The sequence below is a fragment of the Chiloscyllium punctatum genome, chromosome 36 (assembly GCF_047496795.1).
Source record: "Chiloscyllium punctatum isolate Juve2018m chromosome 36, sChiPun1.3, whole genome shotgun sequence".
Lineage (NCBI taxonomy): Eukaryota > Metazoa > Chordata > Chondrichthyes > Orectolobiformes > Hemiscylliidae > Chiloscyllium > Chiloscyllium punctatum.
The window spans coordinates 27,307,757-27,333,853 of record NC_092774.1 but is presented as its reverse complement, the minus strand read 5'-3'; the positions used below and the strand labels follow the sequence as shown (position 1 = coordinate 27,333,853).

The 26,097-nt window shown below is 46.6% G+C and overlaps 1 protein-coding gene and 5 non-coding genes across 6 annotated transcripts in view; all 6 read right to left on the bottom strand.

Annotated features, from left to right (window-relative positions):
- LOC140460300 (uncharacterized) overlaps positions 1 to 26,097 on the bottom strand; it is a 749,266-nt gene that overhangs the window by 481,890 nt on the left and 241,279 nt on the right. The window lies entirely within an intron of this gene.
- Positions 341 to 414, bottom strand: trnan-guu (transfer RNA asparagine (anticodon GUU)). The gene has a single exon. It is a non-coding gene; the product is annotated as a tRNA-Asn (tRNA).
- trnan-guu (transfer RNA asparagine (anticodon GUU)) lies at positions 10,375 to 10,448 on the bottom strand. Its single transcript has one exon. It is a non-coding gene; the product is annotated as a tRNA-Asn (tRNA).
- On the bottom strand, positions 17,072 to 17,145 carry trnan-guu (transfer RNA asparagine (anticodon GUU)). Its single transcript has one exon. It is a non-coding gene; the product is annotated as a tRNA-Asn (tRNA).
- trnan-guu (transfer RNA asparagine (anticodon GUU)) lies at positions 20,432 to 20,505 on the bottom strand. The gene has a single exon. It is a non-coding gene; the product is annotated as a tRNA-Asn (tRNA).
- Positions 23,792 to 23,865, bottom strand: trnan-guu (transfer RNA asparagine (anticodon GUU)). The gene has a single exon. It is a non-coding gene; the product is annotated as a tRNA-Asn (tRNA).

The following is a 26,097-nucleotide window of genomic DNA, read 5'->3' as shown; positions in this document are numbered from 1 at the left end:
TAAATATCGGCACATGGTGTTTGCAGATATTTCGGTGTTTCACCCCAAAAGATGAAATGAACTTTCAGTTAGAAATTGCAGGAGGAACTCAGCAGGTCAGGCAACATCTGTGGAAAGAGAATCAGAGGCAACATTTCAAAATTGTGTTTTCACCGACAGGTACTGTCAAACCTGCCTAGTTTCTCTTTTGGTCTCGTCTTCTCAGCAAACGCAGTCCCTTCCGTTAGACATCAATTCAATTCAGAAACCCCTTTGTGGAGAAGATTTCCGTTGGGGGAAAATTTTCCTGACGCCATTAAAAGCGCACAGCTTCGAAGCCAAAGAAGGGCAGCGAACACACCGCCCCTGGGTGGGCTCGAACCACCAACCTCTCGGTTAACAGCCGAACGCGCTGACCAATTGCGCCACAGAGACAGGCGCTGACTTGGGCTGCACCATCGCCTGGTGATTTTATAATTCAGCCTCCCCGCCGAGAATTACAATTGTCGTCTATCAGTTTTACTTTTCCATAATCAAGCCTGGGAGATCTCTTGTGGAGATACCGGGGACAGTCTGCAGACACATCCATGTCACGAGGAACTAGCTTTCTTACTCCGGGGCCGTCGCCCTTCCAGCCTTTCAGTGTTTTGCCTGTTCCCGAGTTCTCTCGTTGGCTCGCAGGGGAGAAGGGGTTTGAATTCATGATGTGCAGGAACGACAATTCTTTCATTGTCTCAGATCAGTTCATGTGCCAAGAACATCAGAGTCAACCTCCCGGCCTCGTCAACAAGGGGACGGTGTCTGGACTGTCTCTGCTCAATCGGACCGGTCATCTTTCATTCTCCTCGAAATCCGCTTCGCAAAGTGTTTCTAAAGGTTCACAAAGCTGGAGACTGGGATTTCTGTGTTGCTTCATGAACATTTGAACATTTTTCCATTTCCTAACTGACAATATTTTGCCAAAATCTCTTCCAATTGTACGCCTTGCCTCATGTCCAGGGATGAGGAATTTCCATTTTGGGGAGACATTCCCAAGATGGAGAATGTTCGCTTTGGAGCAAAGAAGGAAAACTGGAGATTTCCTGGGGCTGTTGGTCACGATGGAGGAAGAAGCGGTGGGAATGGGCAGTTTAATGATCAGAAGAACCAATTGCCACTGACCAGAGTCAGTTACCAGAGGACAGGGATTGAAGTTCTTGAATGAAAAGCAGCACTTGTGCCTAATAAACACAGAGAATACTGCAGAAAGCCAACGGGTCGAGCAGCATCTGTGGAAAGGGAAACAGAGCTGACGTTGTGAGTCTGGTACGTTGTTTGTTCAGAACCCGAGTTTCCTGCATGGCAATCAATTCCCAGACATGAGAAAACGGGTCTTTATTGAGACGGGTTTTGTGAAGTTTGAGCGATAATGCAACCAACAGGAAGTCATTTAAAATCGCCAGCGAAGAAATCATAGCCAGCAGGTTACCACCCTGGGCGGGGAGCCTCAAAGGATCTCTACGCCAACACCTTAAGTGTTCGGCCACAACTACACGCCCAAAGTTGTGGTCTAAACTTTCTCATGGAATAGTTCTAACAGGAAAGGTGAGTATTGGGATTGTCCTGTCCGCGCCATAGCCCCAACGGTTCCTGTTGCCCTGGATTTGATCAGGACAGAGGAGGCTGATGGGAGATCGAATTGAACTACACACATTGATGAGAGATAGAGCGGCTGGGAAGGATCCATTCCCATGTGAAGAGAGATTAATAATCAGGGCCGAAAATAAGGAGCCACTTCAAGAAATTTGGGGTTCATTCAGCAAAGCTAATGTATGACTGTTCACAGAAAATTGTGATGAAAGTCTCTCGAGTTATTTTGATGAGAAGTGTTGATGATGCTAATACAATCGATAGGATGAACGTAGATTGGTAAATGTATTTGGTGACAGTTCTGTTCTAGCCCTGTGAGCGAAACCTGGATCTGAAGGAGTAGAAGGGACATTAACAACATCGATCTGAAATTGGACACGTGACAAGGAACAGAGCCATCATGAACAGTTGGCTTTTGAACTGGAGAAGGTTTCTCGTGAAATTCGCTTGAGGCTTGAGGTATGCAAGGTCAAGATAATTTAGGTAAAACACGGAAACGCTATCCTCATTAGCAGACAGTGAAAGGATTACAAGACACAAATTAAACATTTTCGACAAGTGATACAGGGGACTGGGAAGATAAGTATTATAAACTGTGAACAGCAAAGTTCTGGAGCACAACACATACATTCAAAGACCGAAAACATCCAGGTCCTGATTAATCAGATTGCATTGTAGTGCATGTTTGCAAAACATCCACTTGCAATGTCCTAGAAAAGAGTGACAAAACCCATCCCTGTCAGCCCAGGATAGAAAATCCGAAGGGATGAACGTTTGCTGATTTTCTGAAGATTCACAGAGCTTGGACTGGGTTTTGGTGATTGTTTCTTTTCCACTCCCAGGAGCCGCAGTGTTTGAGGCGTTGAGTTGGGGAGAATAAAATGTGCCCGTGAGCAGCATGTGGGGCTATTTCAGCTTCCCCTCATATGACTGCGCTGTGAGTTGACTCAGATGTTCTCAGGGACATTTACTGACGCGAGACAGTGAAAGGATTCTCATTCCCGCAGATCGGGAATTCAAACCGTATGCCGGCTACAGGACAATGAGAAAGATTAATTGGGGTGTGTGAAGAAGCTGTGAGCTGCATTTCAAACAGGGAGGTGGAGTCAGATGCATCATCCATTGGCCCCGGCCCTGTGCGTATCTCACGCCACCATGCTGCAGAGTTCTGACGTTAGCACGGACATGCGCAGCAATGGGTTCATTCACAAGGCGAACAACCAAAGATAATCACCGTCACTGATTCCCTTCCACAGGCCCAACTTGGTGAAGCAGTATCTTTCACTGGCAAAGGAAACACCCTTGTCCTCAGGTGCCTGCTTCATTTCGATCACGATTTCAAGCACCTCACTCTTCTAGTCTCATTTCCAAACACTTTGCTCATAGCCTCAAAAGAAGCTCTGCGGGTATCTGCTTGTTCCACCCGAACAGGCAGTGGGTTGCAGATTCCCACCAGTCCCAATTTGAGTGAAATATTTTTCCCCCTCCACTGATTTGAATCTTAAAGAAGAAGCCGGGGAGCAAGCTCCCTTTCTTTTCGACGACATTTCTCATTTTGTACTCGGCAGGGTTCACACCTGCGAGGGGAAACCGCAATGGATTTCATGTACATCGCATTAACCACTCGGCCCACGAATACAGAACCACACTGACAGCTTGACTTCCCAGGCCTGTCTGCCTATGGAGCTGAGAAAGAGTGAATCATCGCAGAGTTTGTTTGAATCCAATCACTTCACAGTGATTCGAAAGGGTTAAATATCGGCACATGGTGTTTGCAGATATTTCGGTGTTTCACCCCAAAAGATGAAATGAACTTTCAGTTAGAAATTGCAGGAGGAACTCAGCAGGTCAGGCAACATCTGTGGAAAGAGAATCAGAGGCAACATTTCAAAATTGTGTTTTCACCGACAGGTACTGTCAAACCTGCCTAGTTTCTCTTTTGGTCTCGTCTTCTCAGCAAACGCAGTCCCTTCCGTTAGACATCAATTCAATTCAGAAACCCCTTTGTGGAGAAGATTTCCGTTGGGGGAAAATTTTCCTGACGCCATTAAAAGCGCACAGCTTCGAAGCCAAAGAAGGGCAGCTCGAACCACCAACCTTTCGGTTAACAGCCGAACGCGCTGACCAATTGCGCCACAGAGACAGGCGCTGACTTGGGCTGCACCATCGCCTGGTGATTTTATAATTCAGCCTCCCCGCCGAGAATTACAATTGTCGTCTATCAGTTTTACTTTTCCATAATCAAGCCTGGGAGATCTCTTGTGGAGATACCGGGGACAGTCTGCAGACACATCCATGTCACGAGGAACTAGCTTTCTTACTCCGGGGCCGTCGCCCTTCCAGCCTTTCAGTGTTTTGCCTGTTCCCGAGTTCTCTCGTTGGCTCGCAGGGGAGAAGGGGTTTGAATTCATGATGTGCAGGAACGACAATTCTTTCATTGTCTCAGATCAGTTCATGTGCCAAGAACATCAGAGTCAACCTCCCGGCCTCGTCAACAAGGGGACGGTGTCTGGACTGTCTCTGCTCAATCGGACCGGTCATCTTTCATTCTCCTCGAAATCCGCTTCGCAAAGTGTTTCTAAAGGTTCACAAAGCTGGAGACTGGGATTTCTGTGTTGCTTCATGAACATTTGAACATTTTTCCATTTCCTAACTGACAATATTTTGCCAAAATCTCTTCCAATTGTACGCCTTGCCTCATGTCCAGGGATGAGGAATTTCCATTTTGGGGAGACATTCCCAAGGTGGAGAATGTTCGCTTTGGAGCAAAGAAGGAAAACTGGAGATTTCCTGGGGCTGTTGGTCACGATGGAGGAAGAAGCGGTGGGAATGGGCAGTTTAATGATCAGAAGAACCAATTGCCACTGACCAGAGTCAGTTACCAGAGGACAGGGATTGAAGTTCTTGAATGAAAAGCAGCACTTGTGCCTAATAAACACAGAGAATACTGCAGAAAGCCAACGGGTCGAGCAGCATCTGTGGAAAGGGAAACAGAGCTGACGTTGTGAGTCTGGTACGTTGTTTGTTCAGAACCCGAGTTTCCTGCATGGCAATCAATTCCCAGACATGAGAAAACGGGTCTTTATTGAGACGGGTTTTGTGAAGTTTGAGCGATAATGCAACCAACAGGAAGTCATTTAAAATCGCCAGCGAAGAAATCATAGCCAGCAGGTTACCACCCTGGGCGGGGAGCCCCAAAGGATCTCTACGCCAACACCTTAAGTGTTCGGCCACAACTACACGCCCAAAGTTGTGGTCTAAACTTTCTCATGGAATAGTTCTAACAGGAAAGGTGAGTATTGGGATTGTCCTGTCCGCGCCATAGCCCCAACGGTTCCTGTTGCCCTGGATTTGATCAGGACAGAGGAGGCTGATGGGAGATCGAATTGAACTACACACATTGATGAGAGATAGAGCGGCTGGGAAGGATCCATTCCCATGCGTAGAGAGATTAATAATCAGGGCCGAAAATAAGGAGCCACTTCAAGAAATTTGGGGTTCATTCAGCAAAGCTAATGTATGACTGTTCACAGAAAATTGTGATGAAAGTCTCTCGAGTTATTTTGATGAGAAGTGTTGATGATGCTAATACAATCGATAGGATGAACGTAGATTGGTAAATGTATTTGGTGACAGTTCTGTTCTAGCCCTGTGAGCGAAACCTGGATCTGAAGGAGTAGAAGGGACATTAACAACATCGATCTGAAATTGGACACGTGACAAGGAACAGAGCCATCATGAACAGTTGGCTTTTGAACTGGAGAAGGTTTCTCGTGAAATTCGCTTGAGGCTTGAGGTATGCAAGGTCAAGATAATTTAGGTAAAACACGGAAACGCTATCCTCATTAGCAGACAGTGAAAGGATTACAAGACACAAATTAAACATTTTCGACAAGTGATACAGGGGACTGGGAAGATAAGTATTATAAACTGTGAACAGCAAAGTTCTGGAGCACAACACATACATTCAAAGACCGAAAACATCCAGGTCCTGATTAATCAGATTGCATTGTAGTGCATGTTTGCAAAACATCCACTTGCAATGTCCTAGAAAAGAGTGACAAAACCCATCCCTGTCAGCCCAGGATAGAAAATCCGAAGGGATGAACGTTTGCTGATTTTCTGAAGATTCACAGAGCTTGGACTGGGTTTTGGTGATTGTTTCTTTTCCACTCCCAGGAGCCGCAGTGTTTGAGGCGTTGAGTTGGGGAGAATAAAATGTGCCCGTGAGCAGCATGTGGGGCTATTTCAGCTTCCCCTCATATGACTGCGCTGTGAGTTGACTCAGATGTTCTCAGGGACATTTACTGACGCGAGACAGTGAAAGGATTCTCATTCCCGCAGATCGGGAATTCAAACCGTATGCCGGCTACAGGACAATGAGAAAGATTAATTGGGGTGTGTGAAGAAGCTGTGAGCTGCATTTCAAACAGGGAGGTGGAGTCAGATGCATCATCCATTGGCCCCGGCCCTGTGCGTATCTCACGCCACCATGCTGCAGAGTTCTGACGTTAGCACGGACATGCGCAGCAATGGGTTCATTCACAAGGCGAACAACCAAAGATAATCACCGTCACTGATTCCCTTCCACAGGCCCAACTTGGTGAAGCAGTATCTTTCACTGGCAAAGGAAACACCCTTGTCCTCAGGTGCCTGCTTCATTTCGATCACGATTTCAAGCACCTCACTCTTCTAGTCTCATTTCCAAACACTTTGCTCATAGCCTCAAAAGAAGCTCTGCGGGTATCTGCTTGTTCCACCCGAACAGGCAGTGGGTTGCAGATTCCCACCAGTCCCAATTTGAGTGAAATATTTTTCCCCCTCCACTGATTTGAATCTTAAAGAAGAAGCCGGGGAGCAAGCTCCCTTTCTTTTCGACGACATTTCTCATTTTGTACTCGGCAGGGTTCACACCTGCGAGGGGAAACCGCAATGGATTTCATGTACATCGCATTAACCACTCGGCCCACGAATACAGAACCACACTGACAGCTTGACTTCCCAGGCCTGTCTGCCTATGGAGCTGAGAAAGAGTGAATCATCGCAGAGTTTGTTTGAATCCAATCACTTCACAGTGATTCGAAAGGGTTAAATATCGGCACATGGTGTTTGCAGATATTTCGGTGTTTCACCCCAAAAGATGAAATGAACTTTCAGTTAGAAATTGCAGGAGGAACTCAGCAGGTCAGGCAACATCTGTGGAAAGAGAATCAGAGGCAACATTTCAAAATTGTGTTTTCACCGACAGGTACTGTCAAACCTGCCTAGTTTCTCTTTTGGTCTCGTCTTCTCAGCAAACGCAGTCCCTTCCGTTAGACATCAATTCAATTCAGAAACCCCTTTGTGGAGAAGATTTCCGTTGGGGGAAAATTTTCCTGACGCCATTAAAAGCGCACAGCTTCGAAGCCAAAGAAGGGCAGCTCGAACCACCAACCTTTCGGTTAACAGCCGAACGCGCTGACCAATTGCGCCACAGAGACAGGCGCTGACTTGGGCTGCACCATCGCCTGGTGATTTTATAATTCAGCCTCCCCGCCGAGAATTACAATTGTCGTCTATCAGTTTTACTTTTCCATAATCAAGCCTGGGAGATCTCTTGTGGAGATACCGGGGACAGTCTGCAGACACATCCATGTCACGAGGAACTAGCTTTCTTACTCCGGGGCCGTCGCCCTTCCAGCCTTTCAGTGTTTTGCCTGTTCCCGAGTTCTCTCGTTGGCTCGCAGGGGAGAAGGGGTTTGAATTCATGATGTGCAGGAACGACAATTCTTTCATTGTCTCAGATCAGTTCATGTGCCAAGAACATCAGAGTCAACCTCCCGGCCTCGTCAACAAGGGGACGGTGTCTGGACTGTCTCTGCTCAATCGGACCGGTCATCTTTCATTCTCCTCGAAATCCGCTTCGCAAAGTGTTTCTAAAGGTTCACAAAGCTGGAGACTGGGATTTCTGTGTTGCTTCATGAACATTTGAACATTTTTCCATTTCCTAACTGACAATATTTTGCCAAAATCTCTTCCAATTGTACGCCTTGCCTCATGTCCAGGGATGAGGAATTTCCATTTTGGGGAGACATTCCCAAGATGGAGAATGTTCGCTTTGGAGCAAAGAAGGAAAACTGGAGATTTCCTGGGGCTGTTGGTCACGATGGAGGAAGAAGCGGTGGGAATGGGCAGTTTAATGATCAGAAGAACCAATTGCCACTGACCAGAGTCAGTTACCAGAGGACAGGGATTGAAGTTCTTGAATGAAAAGCAGCACTTGTGCCTAATAAACACAGAGAATACTGCAGAAAGCCAACGGGTCGAGCAGCATCTGTGGAAAGGGAAACAGAGCTGACGTTGTGAGTCTGGTACGTTGTTTGTTCAGAACCCGAGTTTCCTGCATGGCAATCAATTCCCAGACATGAGAAAACGGGTCTTTATTGAGACGGGTTTTGTGAAGTTTGAGCGATAATGCAACCAACAGGAAGTCATTTAAAATCGCCAGCGAAGAAATCATAGCCAGCAGGTTACCACCCTGGGCGGGGAGCCCCAAAGGATCTCTACGCCAACACCTTAAGTGTTCGGCCACAACTACACGCCCAAAGTTGTGGTCTAAACTTTCTCATGGAATAGTTCTAACAGGAAAGGTGAGTATTGGGATTGTCCTGTCCGCGCCATAGCCCCAACGGTTCCTGTTGCCCTGGATTTGATCAGGACAGAGGAGGCTGATGGGAGATCGAATTGAACTACACACATTGATGAGAGATAGAGCGGCTGGGAAGGATCCATTCCCATGCGTAGAGAGATTAATAATCAGGGCCGAAAATAAGGAGCCACTTCAAGAAATTTGGGGTTCATTCAGCAAAGCTAATGTATGACTGTTCACAGAAAATTGTGATGAAAGTCTCTCGAGTTATTTTGATGAGAAGTGTTGATGATGCTAATACAATCGATAGGATGAACGTAGATTGGTAAATGTATTTGGTGACAGTTCTGTTCTAGCCCTGTGAGCGAAACCTGGATCTGAAGGAGTAGAAGGGACATTAACAACATCGATCTGAAATTGGACACGTGACAAGAAACAGAGCCATCATGAACAGTTGGCTTTTGAACTGGAGAAGGTTTCTCGTGAAATTCGCTTGAGGCTTGAGGTATGCAAGGTCAAGATAATTTAGGTAAAACACGGAAACGCTATCCTCATTAGCAGACAGTGAAAGGATTACAAGACACAAATTAAACATTTTCGACAAGTGATACAGGGGACTGGGAAGATAAGTATTATAAACTGTGAACAGCAAAGTTCTGGAGCACAACACATACATTCAAAGACCGAAAACATCCAGGTCCTGATTAATCAGATTGCATTGTAGTGCATGTTTGCAAAACATCCACTTGCAATGTCCTAGAAAAGAGTGACAAAACCCATCCCTGTCAGCCCAGGATAGAAAATCCGAAGGGATGAACGTTTGCTGATTTTCTGAAGATTCACAGAGCTTGGACTGGGTTTTGGTGATTGTTTCTTTTCCACTCCCAGGAGCCGCAGTGTTTGAGGCGTTGAGTTGGGGAGAATAAAATGTGCCCGTGAGCAGCATGTGGGGCTATTTCAGCTTCCCCTCATATGACTGCGCTGTGAGTTGACTCAGATGTTCTCAGGGACATTTACTGACGCGAGACAGTGAAAGGATTCTCATTCCCGCAGATCGGGAATTCAAACCGTATGCCGGCTACAGGACAATGAGAAAGATTAATTGGGGTGTGTGAAGAAGCTGTGAGCTGCATTTCAAACAGGGAGGTGGAGTCAGATGCATCATCCATTGGCCCCGGCCCTGTGCGTATCTCACGCCACCATGCTGCAGAGTTCTGACGTTAGCACGGACATGCGCAGCAATGGGTTCATTCACAAGGCGAACAACCAAAGATAATCACCGTCACTGATTCCCTTCCACAGGCCCAACTTGGTGAAGCAGTATCTTTCACTGGCAAAGGAAACACCCTTGTCCTCAGGTGCCTGCTTCATTTCGATCACGATTTCAAGCACCTCACTCTTCTAGTCTCATTTCCAAACACTTTGCTCATAGCCTCAAAAGAAGCTCTGCGGGTATCTGCTTGTTCCACCCGAACAGGCAGTGGGTTGCAGATTCCCACCAGTCCCAATTTGAGTGAAATATTTTTCCCCCTCCACTGATTTGAATCTTAAAGAAGAAGCCGGGGAGCAAGCTCCCTTTCTTTTCGACGACATTTCTCATTTTGTACTCGGCAGGGTTCACACCTGCGAGGGGAAACCGCAATGGATTTCATGTACATCGCATTAACCACTCGGCCCACGAATACAGAACCACACTGACAGCTTGACTTCCCAGGCCTGTCTGCCTATGGAGCTGAGAAAGAGTGAATCATCGCAGAGTTTGTTTGAATCCAATCACTTCACAGTGATTCGAAAGGGTTAAATATCGGCACATGGTGTTTGCAGATATTTCGGTGTTTCACCCCAAAAGATGAAATGAACTTTCAGTTAGAAATTGCAGGAGGAACTCAGCAGGTCAGGCAACATCTGTGGAAAGAGAATCAGAGGCAACATTTCAAAATTGTGTTTTCACCGACAGGTACTGTCAAACCTGCCTAGTTTCTGTTTTGGTCTCGTCTTCTCAGCAAACGCAGTCCCTTCCGTTAGACATCAATTCAATTCAGAAACCCCTTTGTGGAGAAGATTTCCGTTGGGGGAAAATTTTCCTGACGCCATTAAAAGCGCACAGCTTCGAAGCCAAAGAAGGGCAGCGAACACACCGCCCCTGGGTGGGCTCGAACCACCAACCTCTCGGTTAACAGCCGAACGCGCTGACCAATTGCGCCACAGAGACAGGCGCTGACTTGGGCTGCACCATCGCCTGGTGATTTTATAATTCAGCCTCCCCGCCGAGAATTACAATTGTCGTCTATCAGTTTTACTTTTCCATAATCAAGCCTGGGAGATCTCTTGTGGAGATACCGGGGACAGTCTGCAGACACATCCATGTCACGAGGAACTAGCTTTCTTACTCCGGGGCCGTCGCCCTTCCAGCCTTTCAGTGTTTTGCCTGTTCCCGAGTTCTCTCGTTGGCTCGCAGGGGAGAAGGGGTTTGAATTCATGATGTGCAGGAACGACAATTCTTTCATTGTCTCAGATCAGTTCATGTGCCAAGAACATCAGAGTCAACCTCCCGGCCTCGTCAACAAGGGGACGGTGTCTGGACTGTCTCTGCTCAATCGGACCGGTCATCTTTCATTCTCCTCGAAATCCGCTTCGCAAAGTGTTTCTAAAGGTTCACAAAGCTGGAGACTGGGATTTCTGTGTTGCTTCATGAACATTTGAACATTTTTCCATTTCCTAACTGACAATATTTTGCCAAAATCTCTTCCAATTGTACGCCTTGCCTCATGTCCAGGGATGAGGAATTTCCATTTTGGGGAGACATTCCCAAGGTGGAGAATGTTCGCTTTGGAGCAAAGAAGGAAAACTGGAGATTTCCTGGGGCTGTTGGTCACGATGGAGGAAGAAGCGGTGGGAATGGGCAGTTTAATGATCAGAAGAACCAATTGCCACTGACCAGAGTCAGTTACCAGAGGACAGGGATTGAAGTTCTTGAATGAAAAGCAGCACTTGTGCCTAATAAACACAGAGAATACTGCAGAAAGCCAACGGGTCGAGCAGCATCTGTGGAAAGGGAAACAGAGCTGACGTTGTGAGTCTGGTACGTTGTTTGTTCAGAACCCGAGTTTCCTGCATGGCAATCAATTCCCAGACATGAGAAAACGGGTCTTTATTGAGATGGGTTTTGTGAAGTTTGAGCGATAATGCAACCAACAGGAAGTCATTTAAAATCGCCAGCGAAGAAATCATAGCCAGCAGGTTACCACCCTGGGCGGGGAGCCCCAAAGGATCTCTACGCCAACACCTTAAGTGTTCGGCCACAACTACACGCCCAAAGTTGTGGTCTAAACTTTCTCATGGAATAGTTCTAACAGGAAAGGTGAGTATTGGGATTGTCCTGTCCGCGCCATAGCCCCAACGGTTCCTGTTGCCCTGGATTTGATCAGGACAGAGGAGGCTGATGGGAGATCGAATTGAACTACACACATTGATGAGAGATAGAGCGGCTGGGAAGGATCCATTCCCATGCGTAGAGAGATTAATAATCAGGGCCGAAAATAAGGAGCCACTTCAAGAAATTTGGGGTTCATTCAGCAAAGCTAATGTATGACTGTTCACAGAAAATTGTGATGAAAGTCTCTCGAGTTATTTTGATGAGAAGTGTTGATGATGCTAATACAATCGATAGGATGAACGTAGATTGGTAAATGTATTTGGTGACAGTTCTGTTCTAGCCCTGTGAGCGAAACCTGGATCTGAAGGAGTAGAAGGGACATTAACAACATCGATCTGAAATTGGACACGTGACAAGGAACAGAGCCATCATGAACAGTTGGCTTTTGAACTGGAGAAGGTTTCTCGTGAAATTCGCTTGAGGCTTGAGGTATGCAAGGTCAAGATAATTTAGGTAAAACACGGAAACGCTATCCTCATTAGCAGACAGTGAAAGGATTACAAGACACAAATTAAACATTTTCGACAAGTGATACAGGGGACTGGGAAGATAAGTATTATAAACTGTGAACAGCAAAGTTCTGGAGCACAACACATACATTCAAAGACCGAAAACATCCAGGTCCTGATTAATCAGATTGCATTGTAGTGCATGTTTGCAAAACATCCACTTGCAATGTCCTAGAAAAGAGTGACAAAACCCATCCCTGTCAGCCCAGGATAGAAAATCCGAAGGGATGAACGTTTGCTGATTTTCTGAAGATTCACAGAGCTTGGACTGGGTTTTGGTGATTGTTTCTTTTCCACTCCCAGGAGCCGCAGTGTTTGAGGCGTTGAGTTGGGGAGAATAAAATGTGCCCGTGAGCAGCATGTGGGGCTATTTCAGCTTCCCCTCATATGACTGCGCTGTGAGTTGACTCAGATGTTCTCAGGGACATTTACTGACGCGAGACAGTGAAAGGATTCTCATTCCCGCAGATCGGGAATTCAAACCGTATGCCGGCTACAGGACAATGAGAAAGATTAATTGGGGTGTGTGAAGAAGCTGTGAGCTGCATTTCAAACAGGGAGGTGGAGTCAGATGCATCATCCATTGGCCCCGGCCCTGTGCGAATCTCACGCCACCATGCTGCAGAGTTCTGACGTTAGCACGGACATGCGCAGCAATGGGTTCATTCACAAGGCGAACAACCAAAGATAATCACCGTCACTGATTCCCTTCCACAGGCCCAACTTGGTGAAGCAGTATCTTTCACTGGCAAAGGAAACACCCTTGTCCTCAGGTGCCTGCTTCATTTCGATCACGATTTCAAGCACCTCACTCTTCTAGTCTCATTTCCAAACACTTTGCTCATAGCCTCAAAAGAAGCTCTGCGGGTATCTGCTTGTTCCACCCGAACAGGCAGTGGGTTGCAGATTCCCACCAGTCCCAATTTGAGTGAAATATTTTTCCCCCTCCACTGATTTGAATCTTAAAGAAGAAGCCGGGGAGCAAGCTCCCTTTCTTTTCGACGACATTTCTCATTTTGTACTCGGCAGGGTTCACACCTGCGAGGGGAAACCGCAATGGATTTCATGTACATCGCATTAACCACTCGGCCCACGAATACAGAACCACACTGACAGCTTGACTTCCCAGGCCTGTCTGCCTATGGAGCTGAGAAAGAGTGAATCATCGCAGAGTTTGTTTGAATCCAATCACTTCACAGTGATTCGAAAGGGTTAAATATCGGCACATGGTGTTTGCAGATATTTCGGTGTTTCACCCCAAAAGATGAAATGAACTTTCAGTTAGAAATTGCAGGAGGAACTCAGCAGGTCAGGCAACATCTGTGGAAAGAGAATCAGAGGCAACATTTCAAAATTGTGTTTTCACCGACAGGTACTGTCAAACCTGCCTAGTTTCTCTTTTGGTCTCGTCTTCTCAGCAAACGCAGTCCCTTCCGTTAGACATCAATTCAATTCAGAAACCCCTTTGTGGAGAAGATTTCCGTTGGGGGAAAATTTTCCTGACGCCATTAAAAGCGCACAGCTTCGAAGCCAAAGAAGGGCAGCTCGAACCACCAACCTTTCGGTTAACAGCCGAACGCGCTGACCAATTGCGCCACAGAGACAGGCGCTGACTTGGGCTGCACCATCGCCTGGTGATTTTATAATTCAGCCTCCCCGCCGAGAATTACAATTGTCGTCTATCAGTTTTACTTTTCCATAATCAAGCCTGGGAGATCTCTTGTGGAGATACCGGGGACAGTCTGCAGACACATCCATGTCACGAGGAACTAGCTTTCTTACTCCGGGGCCGTCGCCCTTCCAGCCTTTCAGTGTTTTGCCTGTTCCCGAGTTCTCTCGTTGGCTCGCAGGGGAGAAGGGGTTTGAATTCATGATGTGCAGGAACGACAATTCTTTCATTGTCTCAGATCAGTTCATGTGCCAAGAACATCAGAGTCAACCTCCCGGCCTCGTCAACAAGGGGACGGTGTCTGGACTGTCTCTGCTCAATCGGACCGGTCATCTTTCATTCTCCTCGAAATCCGCTTCGCAAAGTGTTTCTAAAGGTTCACAAAGCTGGAGACTGGGATTTCTGTGTTGCTTCATGAACATTTGAACATTTTTCCATTTCCTAACTGACAATATTTTGCCAAAATCTCTTCCAATTGTACGCCTTGCCTCATGTCCAGGGATGAGGAATTTCCATTTTGGGGAGACATTCCCAAGGTGGAGAATGTTCGCTTTGGAGCAAAGAAGGAAAACTGGAGATTTCCTGGGGCTGTTGGTCACGATGGAGGAAGAAGCGGTGGGAATGGGCAGTTTAATGATCAGAAGAACCAATTGCCACTGACCAGAGTCAGTTACCAGAGGACAGGGATTGAAGTTCTTGAATGAAAAGCAGCACTTGTGCCTAATAAACACAGAGAATACTGCAGAAAGCCAACGGGTCGAGCAGCATCTGTGGAAAGGGAAACAGAGCTGACGTTGTGAGTCTGGTACGTTGTTTGTTCAGAACCCGAGTTTCCTGCATGGCAATCAATTCCCAGACATGAGAAAACGGGTCTTTATTGAGACGGGTTTTGTGAAGTTTGAGCGATAATGCAACCAACAGGAAGTCATTTAAAATCGCCAGCGAAGAAATCATAGCCAGCAGGTTACCACCCTGGGCGGGGAGCCCCAAAGGATCTCTACGCCAACACCTTAAGTGTTCGGCCACAACTACACGCCCAAAGTTGTGGTCTAAACTTTCTCATGGAATAGTTCTAACAGGAAAGGTGAGTATTGGGATTGTCCTGTCCGCGCCATAGCCCCAACGGTTCCTGTTGCCCTGGATTTGATCAGGACAGAGGAGGCTGATGGGAGATCGAATTGAACTACACACATTGATGAGAGATAGAGCGGCTGGGAAGGATCCATTCCCATGCGTAGAGAGATTAATAATCAGGGCCGAAAATAAGGAGCCACTTCAAGAAATTTGGGGTTCATTCAGCAAAGCTAATGTATGACTGTTCACAGAAAATTGTGATGAAAGTCTCTCGAGTTATTTTGATGAGAAGTGTTGATGATGCTAATACAATCGATAGGATGAACGTAGATTGGTAAATGTATTTGGTGACAGTTCTGTTCTAGCCCTGTGAGCGAAACCTGGATCTGAAGGAGTAGAAGGGACATTAACAACATCGATCTGAAATTGGACACGTGACAAGAAACAGAGCCATCATGAACAGTTGGCTTTTGAACTGGAGAAGGTTTCTCGTGAAATTCGCTTGAGGCTTGAGGTATGCAAAGTCAAGATAATTTAGGTAAAACACGGAAACGCTATCCTCATTAGCAGACAGTGAAAGGATTACAAGACACAAATTAAACATTTTCGACAAGTGATACAGGGGACTGGGAAGATAAGTATTATAAACTGTGAACAGCAAAGTTCTGGAGCACAACACATACATTCAAAGACCGAAAACATCCAGGTCCTGATTAATCAGATTGCATTGTAGTGCATGTTTGCAAAACATCCACTTGCAATGTCCTAGAAAAGAGTGACAAAACCCATCCCTGTCAGCCCAGGATAGAAAATCCGAAGGGATGAACGTTTGCTGATTTTCTGAAGATTCACAGAGCTTGGACTGGGTTTTGGTGATTGTTTCTTTTCCACTCCCAGGAGCCGCAGTGTTTGAGGCGTTGAGTTGGGGAGAATAAAATGTGCCCGTGAGCAGCATGTGGGGCTATTTCAGCTTCCCCTCATATGACTGCGCTGTGAGTTGACTCAGATGTTCTCAGGGACATTTACTGACGCGAGACAGTGAAAGGATTCTCATTCCCGCAGATCGGGAATTCAAACCGTATGCCGGCTACAGGACAATAAGAAAGATTAATTGGGGTGTGTGAAGAAGCTGTGAGCTGCATTTCAAACAGGGAGGTGGAGTCAGATGCATCATCCATTGGCCCCGGCCCTGTGCGTATCTCACGCCACCATGCTGCAGAGTTCTGACGTTAGCACGGACATGCGCAGCAATGGGTTCATTCACAAGGCGAACAACCAAAGATAATCACCGTCACTGATTCCCTTCCACAGGCCCAACTTGGTGAAGCAGTATCTTTCACTGGCAAAGGAAACACCCTTGTCCTCAGGTGCCTGCTTCATTTCGATCACGATTTCAAGCACCTCACTCTTCTAGTCTCATTTCCAAACACTTTGCTCATAGCCTCAAAAGAAGCTCTGCGGGTATCTGCTTGTTCCACCCGAACAGGCAGTGGGTTGCAGATTCCCACCAGTCCCAATTTGAGTGAAATATTTTTCCCCCTCCACTGATTTGAATCTTAAAGAAGAAGCCGGGGAGCAAGCTCCCTTTCTTTTCGACGACATTTCTCATTTTGTACTCGGCAGGGTTCACACCTGCGAGGGGAAACCGCAATGGATTTCATGTACATCGCATTAACCACTCGGCCCACGAATACAGAACCACACTGACAGCTTGACTTCCCAGGCCTGTCTGCCTATGGAGCTGAGAAAGAGTGAATCATCGCAGAGTTTGTTTGAATCCAATCACTTCACAGTGATTCGAAAGAGTTAAATATCGGCACATGGTGTTTGCAGATATTTCGGTGTTTCACCCCAAAAGATGAAATGAACTTTCAGTTAGAAATTGCAGGAGGAACTCAGCAGGTCAGGCAACATCTGTGGAAAGAGAATCAGAGGCAACATTTCAAAATTGTGTTTTCACCGACAGGTACTGTCAAACCTGCCTAGTTTCTCTTTTGGTCTCGTCTTCTCAGCAAACGCAGTCCCTTCCGTTAGACATCAATTCAATTCAGAAACCCCTTTGTGGAGAAGATTTCCGTTGGGGGAAAATTTTCCTGACGCCATTAAAAGCGCACAGCTTCGAAGCCAAAGAAGGGCAGCGAACACACCGCCCCTGGGTGGGCTCGAACCACCAACCTCTCGGTTAACAGCCGAACGCGCTGACCAATTGCGCCACAGAGACAGGCGCTGACTTGGGCTGCACCATCGCCTGGTGATTTTATAATTCAGCCTCCCCGCCGAGAATTACAATTGTCGTCTATCAGTTTTACTTTTCCATAATCAAGCCTGGGAGATCTCTTGTGGAGATACCGGGGACAGTCTGCAGACACATCCATGTCACGAGGAACTAGCTTTCTTACTCCGGGGCCGTCGCCCTTCCAGCCTTTCAGTGTTTTGCCTGTTCCCGAGTTCTCTCGTTGGCTCGCAGGGGAGAAGGGGTTTGAATTCATGATGTGCAGGAACGACAATTCTTTCATTGTCTCAGATCAGTTCATGTGCCAAGAACATCAGAGTCAACCTCCCGGCCTCGTCAACAAGGGGACGGTGTCTGGACTGTCTCTGCTCAATCGGACCGGTCATCTTTCATTCTCCTCGAAATCCGCTTCGCAAAGTGTTTCTAAAGGTTCACAAAGCTGGAGACTGGGATTTCTGTGTTGCTTCATGAACATTTGAACATTTTTCCATTTCCTAACTGACAATATTTTGCCAAAATCTCTTCCAATTGTACGCCTTGCCTCATGTCCAGGGATGAGGAATTTCCATTTTGGGGAGACATTCCCAAGGTGGAGAATGTTCGCTTTGGAGCAAAGAAGGAAAACTGGAGATTTCCTGGGGCTGTTGGTCACGATGGAGGAAGAAGCGGTGGGAATGGGCAGTTTAATGATCAGAAGAACCAATTGCCACTGACCAGAGTCAGTTACCAGAGGACAGGGATTGAAGTTCTTGAATGAAAAGCAGCACTTGTGCCTAATAAACACAGAGAATACTGCAGAAAGCCAACGGGTCGAGCAGCATCTGTGGAAAGGGAAACAGAGCTGACGTTGTGAGTCTGGTACGTTGTTTGTTCAGAACCCGAGTTTCCTGCATGGCAATCAATTCCCAGACATGAGAAAACGGGTCTTTATTGAGACGGGTTTTGTGAAGTTTGAGCGATAATGCAACCAACAGGAAGTCATTTAAAATCGCCAGCGAAGAAATCATAGCCAGCAGGTTACCACCCTGGGCGGGGAGCCCCAAAGGATCTCTACGCCAACACCTTAAGTGTTCGGCCACAACTACACGCCCAAAGTTGTGGTCTAAACTTTCTCATGGAATAGTTCTAACAGGAAAGGTGAGTATTGGGATTGTCCTGTCCGCGCCATAGCCCCAACGGTTCCTGTTGCCCTGGATTTGATCAGGACAGAGGAGGCTGATGGGAGATCGAATTGAACTACACACATTGATGAGAGATAGAGCGGCTGGGAAGGATCCATTCCCATGCGTAGAGAGATTAATAATCAGGGCCGAAAATAAGGAGCCACTTCAAGAAATTTGGGGTTCATTCAGCAAAGCTAATGTATGACTGTTCACAGAAAATTGTGATGAAAGTCTCTCGAGTTATTTTGATGAGAAGTGTTGATGATGCTAATACAATCGATAGGATGAACGTAGATTGGTAAATGTATTTGGTGACAGTTCTGTTCTAGCCCTGTGAGCGAAACCTGGATCTGAAGGAGTAGAAGGGACATTAACAACATCGATCTGAAATTGGACACGTGACAAGGAACAGAGCCATCATGAACAGTTGGCTTTTGAACTGGAGAAGGTTTCTCGTGAAATTCGCTTGAGGCTTGAGGTATGCAAGGTCAAGATAATTTAGGTAAAACACGGAAACGCTATCCTCATTAGCAGACAGTGAAAGGATTACAAGACACAAATTAAACATTTTCGACAAGTGATACAGGGGACTGGGAAGATAAGTATTATAAACTGTGAACAGCAAAGTTCTGGAGCACAACACATACATTCAAAGACCGAAAACATCCAGGTCCTGATTAATCAGATTGCATTGTAGTGCATGTTTGCAAAACATCCACTTGCAATGTCCTAGAAAAGAGTGACAAAACCCATCCCTGTCAGCCCAGGATAGAAAATCCGAAGGGATGAACGTTTGCTGATTTTCTGAAGATTCACAGAGCTTGGACTGGGTTTTGGTGATTGTTTCTTTTCCACTCCCAGGAGCCGCAGTGTTTGAGGCGTTGAGTTGGGGAGAATAAAATGTGCCCGTGAGCAGCATGTGGGGCTATTTCAGCTTCCCCTCATATGACTGCGCTGTGAGTTGACTCAGATGTTCTCAGGGACATTTACTGACGCGAGACAGTGAAAGGATTCTCATTCCCGCAGATCGGGAATTCAAACCGTATGCCGGCTACAGGACAATGAGAAAGATTAATTGGGGTGTGTGAAGAAGCTGTGAGCTGCATTTCAAACAGGGAGGTGGAGTCAGATGCATCATCCATTGGCCCCGGCCCTGTGCGTATCTCACGCCACCATGCTGCAGAGTTCTGACGTTAGCACGGACATGCGCAGCAATGGGTTCATTCACAAGGCGAACAACCAAAGATAATCACCGTCACTGATTCCCTTCCACAGGCCCAACTTGGTGAAGCAGTATCTTTCACTGGCAAAGGAAACACCCTTGTCCTCAGGTGCCTGCTTCATTTCGATCACGATTTCAAGCACCTCACTCTTCTAGTCTCATTTCCAAACACTTTGCTCATAGCCTCAAAAGAAGCTCTGCGGGTATCTGCTTGTTCCACCCGAACAGGCAGTGGGTTGCAGATTCCCACCAGTCCCAATTTGAGTGAAATATTTTTCCCCCTCCACTGATTTGAATCTTAAAGAAGAAGCCGGGGAGCAAGCTCCCTTTCTTTTCGACGACATTTCTCATTTTGTACTCGGCAGGGTTCACACCTGCGAGGGGAAACCGCAATGGATTTCATGTACATCGCATTAACCACTCGGCCCACGAATACAGAACCACACTGACAGCTTGACTTCCCAGGCCTGTCTGCCTATGGAGCTGAGAAAGAGTGAATCATCGCAGAGTTTGTTTGAATCCAATCACTTCACAGTGATTCGAAAGGGTTAAATATCGGCACATGGTGTTTGCAGATATTTCGGTGTTTCACCCCAAAAGATGAAATGAACTTTCAGTTAGAAATTGCAGGAGGAACTCAGCAGGTCAGGCAACATCTGTGGAAAGAGAATCAGAGGCAACATTTCAAAATTGTGTTTTCACCGACAGGTACTGTCAAACCTGCCTAGTTTCTGTTTTGGTCTCGTCTTCTCAGCAAACGCAGTCCCTTCCGTTAGACATCAATTCAATTCAGAAACCCCTTTGTGGAGAAGATTTCCGTTGGGGGAAAATTTTCCTGACGCCATTAAAAGCGCACAGCTTCGAAGCCAAAGAAGGGCAGCGAACACACCGCCCCTGGGTGGGCTCGAACCACCAACCTCTCGGTTAACAGCCGAACGCGCTGACCAATTGCGCCACAGAGACAGGCGCTGACTTGGGCTGCACCATCGCCTGGTGATTTTATAATTCAGCCTCCCCGCCGAGAATTACAATTGTCGTCTATCAGTTTTACTTTTCCATAATCAAGCCTGGGAGATCTCTTGTGGAGATACCGGGGACAGTCTGCAGACACATCCATGTCACGAGGAACTAGCTTTCTTACTCCGGGGCCGTCGCCCTTCCAGCCTTTCAGTGTTTTGCCTGTTCCCGAGTTCTCTCGTTGGCTCGCAGGGGAGAAGGGGTTTGAATTCATGATGTGCAGGAACGACAATTCTTTCATTGTCTCAGATCAGTTCATGTGCCAAGAACATCAGAGTCAACCTCCCGGCCTCGTCAACAAGGGGACGGTGTCTGGACTGTCTCTGCTCAATCGGACCGGTCATCTTTCATTCTCCTCGAAATCCGCTTCGCAAAGTGTTTCTAAAGGTTCACAAAGCTGGAGACTGGGATTTCTGTGTTGCTTCATGAACATTTGAACATTTTTCCATTTCCTAACTGACAATATTTTGCCAAAATCTCTTCCAATTGTACGCCTTGCCTCATGTCCAGGGATGAGGAATTTCCATTTTGGGGAGACATTCCCAAGATGGAGAATGTTCGCTTTGGAGCAAAGAAGGAAAACTGGAGATTTCCTGGGGCTGTTGGTCACGATGGAGGAAGAAGCGGTGGGAATGGGCAGTTTAATGATCAGAAGAACCAATTGCCACTGACCAGAGTCAGTTACCAGAGGACAGGGATTGAAGTTCTTGAATGAAAAGCAGCACTTGTGCCTAATAAACACAGAGAATACTGCAGAAAGCCAACGGGTCGAGCAGCATCTGTGGAAAGGGAAACAGAGCTGACGTTGTGAGTCTGGTACGTTGTTTGTTCAGAACCCGAGTTTCCTGCATGGCAATCAATTCCCAGACATGAGAAAACGGGTCTTTATTGAGACGGGTTTTGTGAAGTTTGAGCGATAATGCAACCAACAGGAAGTCATTTAAAATCGCCAGCGAAGAAATCATAGCCAGCAGGTTACCACCCTGGGCGGGGAGCCCCAAAGGATCTCTACGCCAACACCTTAAGTGTTCGGCCACAACTACACGCCCAAAGTTGTGGTCTAAACTTTCTCATGGAATAGTTCTAACAGGAAAGGTGAGTATTGGGATTGTCCTGTCCGCGCCATAGCCCCAACGGTTCCTGTTGCCCTGGATTTGATCAGGACAGAGGAGGCTGATGGGAGATCGAATTGAACTACACACATTGATGAGAGATAGAGCGGCTGGGAAGGATCCATTCCCATGCGTAGAGAGATTAATAATCAGGGCCGAAAATAAGGAGCCACTTCAAGAAATTTGGGGTTCATTCAGCAAAGCTAATGTATGACTGTTCACAGAAAATTGTGATGAAAGTCTCTCGAGTTATTTTGATGAGAAGTGTTGATGATGCTAATACAATCGATAGGATGAACGTAGATTGGTAAATGTATTTGGTGACAGTTCTGTTCTAGCCCTGTGAGCGAAACCTGGATCTGAAGGAGTAGAAGGGACATTAACAACATCGATCTGAAATTGGACACGTGACAAGAAACAGAGCCATCATGAACAGTTGGCTTTTGAACTGGAGAAGGTTTCTCGTGAAATTCGCTTGAGGCTTGAGGTATGCAAGGTCAAGATAATTTAGGTAAAACACGGAAACGCTATCCTCATTAGCAGACAGTGAAAGGATTACAAGACACAAATTAAACATTTTCGACAAGTGATACAGGGGACTGGGAAGATAAGTATTATAAACTGTGAACAGCAAAGTTCTGGAGCACAACACATACATTCAAAGACCGAAAACATCCAGGTCCTGATTAATCAGATTGCATTGTAGTGCATGTTTGCAAAACATCCACTTGCAATGTCCTAGAAAAGAGTGACAAAACCCATCCCTGTCAGCCCAGGATAGAAAATCCGAAGGGATGAACGTTTGCTGATTTTCTGAAGATTCACAGAGCTTGGACTGGGTTTTGGTGATTGTTTCTTTTCCACTCCCAGGAGCCGCAGTGTTTGAGGCGTTGAGTTGGGGAGAATAAAATGTGCCCGTGAGCAGCATGTGGGGCTATTTCAGCTTCCCCTCATATGACTGCGCTGTGAGTTGACTCAGATGTTCTCAGGGACATTTACTGACGCGAGACAGTGAAAGGATTCTCATTCCCGCAGATCGGGAATTCAAACCGTATGCCGGCTACAGGACAATGAGAAAGATTAATTGGGGTGTGTGAAGAAGCTGTGAGCTGCATTTCAAACAGGGAGGTGGAGTCAGATGCATCATCCATTGGCCCCGGCCCTGTGCGTATCTCACGCCACCATGCTGCAGAGTTCTGACGTTAGCACGGACATGCGCAGCAATGGGTTCATTCACAAGGCGAACAACCAAAGATAATCACCGTCACTGATTCCCTTCCACAGGCCCAACTTGGTGAAGCAGTATCTTTCACTGGCAAAGGAAACATCCTTGTCCTCAGGTGCCTGCTTCATTTCGATCACGATTTCAAGCACCTCACTCTTCTAGTCTCATTTCCAAACACTTTGCTCATAGCCTCAAAAGAAGCTCTGCGGGTATCTGCTTGTTCCACCCGAACAGGCAGTGGGTTGCAGATTCCCACCAGTCCCAATTTGAGTGAAATATTTTTCCCCCTCCACTGATTTGAATCTTAAAGAAGAAGCCGGGGAGCAAGCTCCCTTTCTTTTCGACGACATTTCTCATTTTGTACTCGGCAGGGTTCACACCTGCGAGGGGAAACCGCAATGGATTTCATGTACATCGCATTAACCACTCGGCCCACGAATACAGAACCACACTGACAGCTTGACTTCCCAGGCCTGTCTGCCTATGGAGCTGAGAAAGAGTGAATCATCGCAGAGTTTGTTTGAATCCAATCACTTCACAGTGATTCGAAAGGGTTAAATATCGGCACATGGTGTTTGCAGATATTTCGGTGTTTCACCCCAAAAGATGAAATGAACTTTCAGTTAGAAATTGCAGGAGGAACTCAGCAGGTCAGGCAACATCTGTGGAAAGAGAATCAGAGGCAACATTTCAAAATTGTGTTTTCACCGACAGGTACTGTCAAACCTGCCTAGTTTCTCTTTTGGTCTCGTCTTCTCAGCAAACGCAGTCCCTTCCGTTAGACATCAATTCAATTCAGAAACCCCTTTGTGGAGAAGATTTCCGTTTGGGGAAAATTTTCCTGACGCCATTAAAAGCGCACAGCTTCGAAGCCAAAGAAGGGCAGCGAACACACCGCCCCCGGGTGGGCTCGAACCACCAACCTTTCGGTTAACAGCCGAACGCGCTGACCAATTGCGCCACAGAGACAGGCGCTGACTTGGGCTGCACCATCGCCTGGTGATTTTATACTTCAGCCTCCCCGCCGAGAATTACAATTGTCGTCTATCAGTTTTACTTTTCCATAATCAAGCCTGGGAGATCTCTTGTGGAGATACCGGGGACAGTCTGCAGACACATCCATGTCACGAGGAACTAGCTTTCTTACTCCGGGGCCGTCGCCCTTCCAGCCTTTCAGTGTTTTGCCTGTTCCCGAGTTCTCTCGTTGGCTCGCAGGGGAGAAGGGGTTTGAATTCATGATGTGCAGGAACGACAATTCTTTCATTGTCTCAGATCAGTTCATGTGCCAAGAACATCAGAGTCAACCTCCCGGCCTCGTCAACAAGGGGACGGTGTCTGGACTGTCTCTGCTCAATCGGACCGGTCATCTTTCATTCTCCTCGAAATCCGCTTCGCAAAGTGTTTCTAAAGGTTCACAAAGCTGGAGACTGGGATTTCTGTGTTGCTTCATGAACATTTGAACATTTTTCCATTTCCTAACTGACAATATTTTGCCAAAATCTCTTCCAATTGTACGCCTTGCCTCATGTCCAGGGATGAGGAATTTCCATTTTGGGGAGACATTCCCAAGGTGGAGAATGTTCGCTTTGGAGCAAAGAAGGAAAACTGGAGATTTCCTGGGGCTGTTGGTCACGATGGAGGAAGAAGCGGTGGGAATGGGCAGTTTAATGATCAGAAGAACCAATTGCCACTGACCAGAGTCAGTTACCAGAGGACAGGGATTGAAGTTCTTGAATGAAAAGCAGCACTTGTGCCTAATAAACACAGAGAATACTGCAGAAAGCCAACGGGTCGAGCAGCATCTGTGGAAAGGGAAACAGAGCTGACGTTGTGAGTCTGGTACGTTGTTTGTTCAGAACCCGAGTTTCCTGCATGGCAATCAATTCCCAGACATGAGAAAACGGGTCTTTATTGAGACGGGTTTTGTGAAGTTTGAGCGATAATGCAACCAACAGGAAGTCATTTAAAATCGCCAGCGAAGAAATCATAGCCAGCAGGTTACCACCCTGGGCGGGGAGCCCCAAAGGATCTCTACGCCAACACCTTAAGTGTTCGGCCACAACTACACGCCCAAAGTTGTGGTCTAAACTTTCTCATGGAATAGTTCTAACAGGAAAGGTGAGTATTGGGATTGTCCTGTCCGCGCCATAGCCCCAACGGTTCCTGTTGCCCTGGATTTGATCAGGACAGAGGAGGCTGATGGGAGATCGAATTGAACTACACACATTGATGAGAGATAGAGCGGCTGGGAAGGATCCATTCCCATGCGTAGAGAGATTAATAATCAGGGCCGAAAATAAGGAGCCACTTCAAGAAATTTGGGGTTCATTCAGCAAAGCTAATGTATGACTGTTCACAGAAAATTGTGATGAAAGTCTCTCGAGTTATTTTGATGAGAAGTGTTGATGATGCTAATACAATCGATAGGATGAACGTAGATTGGTAAATGTATTTGGTGACAGTTCTGTTCTAGCCCTGTGAGCGAAACCTGGATCTGAAGGAGTAGAAGGGACATTAACAACATCGATCTGAAATTGGACACGTGACAAGGAACAGAGCCATCATGAACAGTTGGCTTTTGAACTGGAGAAGGTTTCTCGTGAAATTCGCTTGAGGCTTGAGGTATGCAAGGTCAAGATAATTTAGGTAAAACACGGAAACGCTATCCTCATTAGCAGACAGTGAAAGGATTACAAGACACAAATTAAACATTTTCGACAAGTGATACAGGGGACTGGGAAGATAAGTATTATAAACTGTGAACAGCAAAGTTCTGGAGCACAACACATACATTCAAAGACCGAAAACATCCAGGTCCTGATTAATCAGATTGCATTGTAGTGCATGTTTGCAAAACATCCACTTGCAATGTCCTACAAAAGAGTGACAAAACCCATCCCTGTCAGCCCAGGATAGAAAATCCGAAGGGATGAACGTTTGCTGATTTTCTGAAGATTCACAGAGCTTGGACTGGGTTTTGGTGATTGTTTCTTTTCCACTCCCAGGAGCCGCAGTGTTTGAGGCGTTGAGTTGGGGAGAATAAAATGTGCCCGTGAGCAGCATGTGGGGCTATTTCAGCTTCCCCTCATATGACTGCGCTGTGAGTTGACTCAGATGTTCTCAGGGACATTTACTGACGCGAGACAGTGAAAGGATTCTCATTCCCGCAGATCGGGAATTCAAACCGTATGCCGGCTACAG